Source organism: Pecten maximus, chromosome 18 (genome assembly GCF_902652985.1).
Source record: "Pecten maximus chromosome 18, xPecMax1.1, whole genome shotgun sequence".
Taxonomy (NCBI): Eukaryota; Metazoa; Mollusca; class Bivalvia; order Pectinida; family Pectinidae; genus Pecten; species Pecten maximus.
Genome location: NC_047032.1, coordinates 20,387,453 through 20,396,101, shown reverse-complemented (window position 1 = coordinate 20,396,101; position 8,649 = coordinate 20,387,453).

Genomic DNA, 8,649 nt, shown 5'->3' with positions numbered 1-8,649 from the left:
TCAGAGATACCTTCATCAGAGATACCTACATCAGAGATACCTTCATCAGAGATACCTTCATCAGAGATACCTTCATCAGGGATACCTACATCAGAGATACCTTTATCAGAGATACCTACGTCAGATATACCTTCATCAGAGATACCTTCATCAGAGATACCTTCATCAGAGATACCTACATCAGAGATACCTTCATCAGAGATACCTACATCAGGGATACCTACATCAGAGATACCTACATCAGAGATACCTACATCAGAGATACCTTTATCAGAGATACCTACGTCAGATATACCTTTATCAGAGATAACTACATCTGAGATACCTTTATCAGAGATACCTACATCAGAGATACCTACATCAGAGATACCTTTATCAGAGATACCTACATCAGAGATACCTACATCAGAGATACCTACATCAGAGATACCTTTATCAGAGATACCTACATCAGAGATACCTTTATCAGAGATAACTACATCTGAGATACCTTTATCAGAGATACCTACATCAGAGATACCTACATCAGAGATACCTACATCAGAGATACCTAAATCAGAGATACCTTCATCAGAGATACCTTTATCAAAGATACCTACATCAGAGATGTCTACATCAGAGATACCTACATTAGAGATACCTTTATCAGAGATACCTACATCAGAGATACCTTTATCAGAGATAACTACATCTGAGATACCTTTATCAGAGATACCTACATCAGAGATACCTTCATCAGAGATACCTTCATCAGAGATACCTACATCAGAGATACCTCTATCAGAGATACCTTCATCAGAGATACCTACATCTGAGATACCTTTATCAGAGATACCTACATCAGAGATACCTACATCAGAGATACCTAAATCAGAGATACCTTCATCAGAGATACCTTTATCAGAGATACCTACATCAGAGATACCTACATCAGAGATACCTACATCAGAGATACATACATCAGAGATACCTACTTCAGAGATACCTTTATCAGACATACCTACATCAGAGATACCTAAATCAGAGATACCTTCATCAGAGATACCTTTATCAAAGATACCTACATCAGAGATGTCTACATCAGAGATACCTACATCAGAGATACCTACATTAGAGATACCTTCATCAGAGATACCTACGTCAGATATACCTTTATCAGAGATACCTACATCAGAGATACCTTTATCAGAGATACCTACATCAGAGATACCTACATCAGATATACCTTCATCAGAGATACCTACATCAGAGATACCTTTATCAGAGATACCTACATCAGAGATACCTACATCAGAGATACATACATCAGAGATACCTACATCAGAGATACCTACATCAGAGATACCTACATCAGAGATACCTACATCAGAGATACCTACATCAGAGATACCTACATCAGAGATACCTACATCAGAGATACCTACATCAGAGATACCTACATCAGAGATACCTACATCAGACATACATACATCAGAGATACCTACATCAGAGATGTCTACATCAGAGATACCTTCATCAGAGATACCTTCATCAGAGATACCTACATCAGAGATGTCTACATCAGAGATACCTTCATCAGAGATACCTTCATCAGAGATACATACATCAGACATACCTACATCAGAGATACCTACATCAGAGATACCTACATCAGAGATACATACATCAGAGATACCTACATCAGACATACATACATCAGAGATACCTACATCAGAGATGTCTACATCAGAGATACCTTCATCAGAGATACCTTCATCAGAGATACCTACATCAGAGATACCTACATCAGAGATACATACATCAGAGATACCTTCATCAGAGATACCTTCATCAGAGATACATACATCAGACATACCTACATCAGAGATACCTACATCAGAGATACCTACATCAGAGATACCTACATCAGAGATACCTTTATCAGAGATACCTTCATCAGAGATACCTTCATCAGAGATACCTTTATCAGAGATACCTTCATCAGAGATACCTACATCAGAGATGTCTACATCAGACATACATACATCAGAGATACCTTCATCAGAGATACCTACATCAGAGATACCTTCATCAGAGATACCTACATCAGAGATACCTACATCAGAGATACCTACATCAGAGATACCTTTATCAGACATACCTACATCAGAGATACCTACTTCAGAGATACCTACATCAGGGATACCTTTATCAGAGATACCTACATCAGAGATACCTACATCAGAGATACCTACTTCAGAGATACCTACATCAGATATACCTACATCAGAGAGATACCTTCATCAGAGATACCTACGTCAGATATACCTTTATCAGAGATACCTACATCAGAGATACCTACATCAGAGATACTTTTATCAGAGATACCTTCATCAGAGATACCTACATCAGAGATATCTACATCAGAGATACCTACATCAGAGATACTTACATCAGGGATACCTTTATCCGAGATACCTACATCAGAGATACCTACATCAGAGATACCTACATCAGAGATACCTTTATCAGAGATACCTTCATCAGAGATACCTTTATCAGAGATACCTACATCAGAGATACATACATCAGAGATACCTACTTCAGAGATACCTTTATCAGACATACCTACATCAGAGATACCTAAATCAGAGATACCTTCATCAGAGATACCTTTATCAAAGATACCTACATCAGAGATGTCTACATCAGAGATACCTACATCAGAGATACCTACATTAGAGATACCTTCATCAGAGATACCTACGTCAGATATACCTTTATCAGAGATACCTACATCAGAGATACCTTTATCAGAGATACCTACATCAGAGATACCTACATCAGATATACCTTCATCAGAGATACCTACATCAGAGATACCTTTATCAGAGATACCTACATCAGAGATACCTACATCAGAGATACATACATCAGAGATACCTACATCAGAGATACCTACATCAGAGATACCTACATCAGAGATACCTACATCAGAGATACCTACATCAGAGATACCTACATCAGAGATACCTACATCAGAGATACCTACATCAGAGATACCTACATCAGAGATACCTACTTCAGAGATACCTACATCAGACATACATACATCAGAGATACCTACATCAGAGATGTCTACATCAGAGATACCTTCATCAGAGATACCTTCATCAGAGATACCTACATCAGAGATGTCTACATCAGAGATACCTTCATCAGAGATACCTTCATCAGAGATACATACATCAGACATACCTACATCAGAGATACCTACATCAGAGATACCTACATCAGAGATACATACATCAGAGATACCTACATCAGACATACATACATCAGAGATACCTACATCAGAGATGTCTACATCAGAGATACCTTCATCAGAGATACCTTCATCAGAGATACCTACATCAGAGATACCTACATCAGAGATACATACATCAGAGATACCTTCATCAGAGATACCTTCATCAGAGATACATACATCAGACATACCTACATCAGAGATACCTACATCAGAGATACCTACATCAGAGATACCTACATCAGAGATACCTTTATCAGAGATACCTTCATCAGAGATACCTTCATCAGAGATACCTTTATCAGAGATACCTTCATCAGAGATACCTACATCAGAGATGTCTACATCAGACATACATACATCAGAGATACCTTCATCAGAGATACCTACATCAGAGATACCTTCATCAGAGATACCTACATCAGAGATACCTACATCAGAGATACCTACATCAGAGATACCTTTATCAGACATACCTACATCAGAGATACCTACATCAGAGATACCTACATCAGGGATACCTTTATCAGAGATACCTACATCAGAGATACCTACATCAGAGATACCTACTTCAGAGATACCTACATCAGATATACCTACATCAGAGAGATACCTTCATCAGAGATACCTACGTCAGATATACCTTTATCAGAGATACCTACATCAGAGATACCTACATCAGAGATACTTTTATCAGAGATACCTTCATCAGAGATACCTACATCAGAGATATCTACATCAGAGATACCTACATCAGAGATACTTACATCAGGGATACCTTTATCCGAGATACCTACATCAGAGATACCTACATCAGAGATACCTACATCAGAGATACCTTTATCAGAGATACCTTCATCAGAGATACCTTTATCAGAGATACCTACATCAGAGAAATCTACATCAGAGATATCTACATCAGAGATACCTACATCAGAGATACCTTCATCAGAGATACCTTCATCAGAGATACCTTTATCAGAGATACCTACATCAGAGATACCTACATCAGAGATACCTACATCAGAGATACCTAAATCAGAGATACCTACATCAGAGATACCTTTATCAGAGATACCTACATCAGAGATACCTTCATCAGAGATACCTAAATCAGAGATACCTACATCAGAGATACCTTTATCAGAGATACCTTCATCAGAGATACCTTTATCAGAGATACCTACATCAGAGATACCTACATCAGAGATACCTACATCAGAGATACCTTTATCAGAGATACCTACATCAGAGATACCTTTATCAGAGATACCTACATCAGAGATACCTACATCAGAGATACCTACATCAGAGATACCATTATCAGAGATACCTACATCAGATATACCTACATCAGAGATACCTACATCAGAGATACCTACATCAGAGATACCTTCATCAGAGATTCCTACATCAGAGATACCTTCATAAGAGATACCTACATCAAAGATACCTACATCAGAGATACCTACATCAGAGATACCTACATCAGAGATGTCTACATCAGAGATACCTTCATCAGGGATACACAAACTTCGTCAGGTTTAATCACCGGAACATACCAACCACAAATCGTGATTCTATGACTTTTTATTTTTGAGAAGAAGTCATTCAAGTGTTTCATCAAATTGACCCTTGTTAGCTTGAGTATTGGCAAAGTCCTTTGCATTAACAAACTTTGTCAGGTTTAATCCTCGGAACTGATCCTGTAATTGCAGAAGGCGTTTAAGCGTTTATGGTCATTTCTTTTCGCAAATTTTGTCGGACTTCATCCCAGAAATAGCTACCGTTGGACCGCTGATTATTGGAAAGATGTTGTATAACGGAAAATCTTGACGCCGGACGGACGGATGTACGGACGGGTTTGACTTGTGAGTTTCATTCTTTTGTCCGTTACTTGTGAGTCGCATTCATTTGGTCGTGACTTGTGAGTTGCAACCCATTTTTTTTATATACGGATTTCACTTTTATTACCTGCTCATTATGTCGCTAAAAATACACATGCGCAGAGAGGAATTCACCATATAAGTAAACATGCGGACGACAGCTGACGGACGCCGCACCAAGTAGTAAAGGAAATATACACTGTATAGGGAAGTTCACGAAAATAATAAAATACCATTATATTTCATTGGTTAGCAGATTGGGAAATCAGTCTTTTGAGAAGGAAATAGCTCCTTGACAGTAATTAAGCTACCATTTTTTAACTTGCTATCTAGTAATTGTTTGGTTTTTATGTATTGGTGGGCCATTTAGCTGACTTTCTATCATCAGGTATCGTTTTGACTATGATACATTTTTTATTTTGGTACTTAAACAGTTCGGTCATATTTCAAATCACTGTGCACGTGCTCACACATATAAACTGCGTGATATACTCGTGCCTCAACCTTTCCGATATTGATGTGCACTCACTGTGGTCGAAACACGTTATCGCGTTTATTCTGTTTGAAATGTTCTATGTATAGTAGAGTACATTTACATGCCAGATGTTCTTTATAATATAATTGTATCACTCTAACCATGAAAGTCAACTAATCGTATGAACTTTGAAGATTCCGATCTTTCTATCAAGATGACGCCGAAGGGTAAGAAAAACATGTGAAAATTGACACAGGCAGTATTAATAATTGAAAATGAGACACGCGAATAAATATATAAGGAGTATGGGAGCTCTGCTAGGAAGGTGTAAAGGAAAAATAGGACAGATTATTTAGATTCCATTTATCCTCTTTACATGTTGGTCATTCGGGTTATATACAAATAAAAGCATCCCGATATAAAAGCGACTGCTGTTTGAAGATGATGATCAAATTAGTCCAGTTGGACAACTCAAAGCCGAAGTCAACAGTTAAAACAAAATATAATTTACACCTTTGTAATGCAAGTTTATTTTATTTTCAAAAAATAGCATCACTTTTTATTTTTGTATTTCATGATACTTTATAATTAAGAAGATCAAATACATCTTTATATGTAAATCTATTGATGTAGCTGAGATATCAAAATATAACAATTCTAATATAAATAACAGATTTTTTGGGAACATTGTTGGTTTTTTTTTGCATTTGTTTGTTTGTTTGTTTGTTGTAACCTTCTTATGATTGGTAAACATGAATTAGATTTCGGACTTGCTCTGTAGATATGTGTTTATACACATTCCTCGTTAATTTTATTTTTGAAAAAAGATGTATAGCATACAATTTAAAACAAACAGACCGTCACCACAGGAACCAGTTGAGGGGCTATGTTCTTTTATAGTTCCTGACATGAAAACCACGTGTAATTAAATATCAGTGTTAGCTAATATGCTATATAATCTGGTCTGTCTGGGTCTAAACGCTGGAAGCTACGCGAACCATACCGCTGGCTTGTTAAGAAGGGTGCCTGGCTATTTTCCGACCTGAACTCACTATGAATACATAGTAAACATTATGGTATTTTTTCCAGAATCAAAGAAATTTTGATTACTTAATCATCAGAGATACTTAATATAGAAAACATGAAAACAAATACAAGTACAAACAGTTTCGACTGGCAGACCAAGACATTCACAGACCAATGCACAAGTGAAAGCATTGAGGAAAACATTAAACTTCTCAATTTTGCCCCGTAAATCATCTCATCATATGTAAAAGTAAAACTTTGAAGAAATAGATATTATGTTTTGGTGCGTTCGGGCGCGTGTGTTTTGTGCGTGATATTTGATTGATATTCCTTTTGGGACACATATTATCGTGCGCACTAGATAATATTTTATCAACATTGATTAACTATGCTGTAAACGCAGTTTACTATATCGTATGCACGAGTTGGTTATGTTGTGAGCACAAATTAGTACAGTATATCGCGCGCATGAGTTAACAATTCAGTATATCGTGTGCACGAGTTAAAATGACACTTTATCACTAGCCCTCCACCTCTGGGTTGCGAGTTCGAAACCTACGTGGACAGTTGCCAGGTACTGACTTTAGGCCGGTGGTTTTTCTCCGGGTACTCCGGCTTTCCTCCACCTCCAAAACCTGGCACGTCCTAAAATGACCCTGGCTGTACGTTAATAGGACGTTAAACAAAAACAAACCAAGTACATGTATCATGTACGCGAGACATTGTCTAGTAAACACGAGATAAAGAAGAATTACGGACATTTCATTAATAATTAGAAGACTCATTTTTTACATGTACTACTTCTTTTCTTTATCCTTTTCCAATTACATGACCCAGTAGTCACCAGAGAGAATGTAGATTTGTTGGTTAAGCGATCCAAACGACATTGTTCCTATTTTATCTGAAATGACTTCGCCTTCACCAAAGGTCACATGTCCGATTGAGTAAACATATCTCTCGATATGATATACATTGTACGTATATCATCAAATGGCACAGATCAACACGAATATTGGTCGACATAAGATAACTATTTCTAGTCATGCAAGCATTATAGCGATGCTTTAGGTTATGCTAACGGTCAAAATACAAGAAACCAAATGTGACCGACTAATAGCAGATCATATTTCACAACTCGCATCAGGTACAAATGTCAATGTGAATCTCGCGAAATATCACAAATCTATAAATATATTGATTAAGCTGACCATTCTTCTTTAACATAAGGGTCTTGCCTTCACATATATCTCCATGTGTATACAGCGTAGAAGTTCCCGGTTTTTAAGTCTGCCGTCCCCTGTACGTCTGGGTTTATTTCCCCTCCATTTAACAAACCACAGGCGCCTGTTTCTAGTTAGTATTTTTAGTTGATATAGAAGTAGGGACAGATAATTTTATATTCGCCGTCAGGTGCTGTTTTGGTTGTGTCTATGGATAACACACTTTACCCAAAGCATACTAGGAGTCTTCTGTACGTGTTCGAGTCAGATAGCCACCAGCTGCTACAAAAAAAATTATGGCTCAAAATGAACCAGGTTGTTTAGGGTTGATAAACACAACAAACAGGTTTTTTTTTTATATAAATATCGTGTGTCTATATGTGTAGAATTATTTCTAAAACTATCATCGGATGAAGAGAGGTAACTCTCATGTTTAACGTTTCCTTGTGTTGTACAGTAGTAGAGATAGAAGATAGTAAGTATGATTTCATAGCAACATGACCGCCTCAAACCGGTTCACACATCATTATCCATGGTCATTAACCCTTAATCTACTTTGCACAAAAATGTTTAGACATGTAGTTTCTTACACTCACCAATTAAATGATTTGCTGTAGAATCGATGCTATCAGTTTCTTCTATAGAGTTACTTTGTGTTAAGGTGTAGCATGTCACAATTCTAATATAAGTCACCCAAATGACCAAACCTGAAAAATAGCCAAGCTGTTCATTGCTTAAATTCCAATACAAATCCAA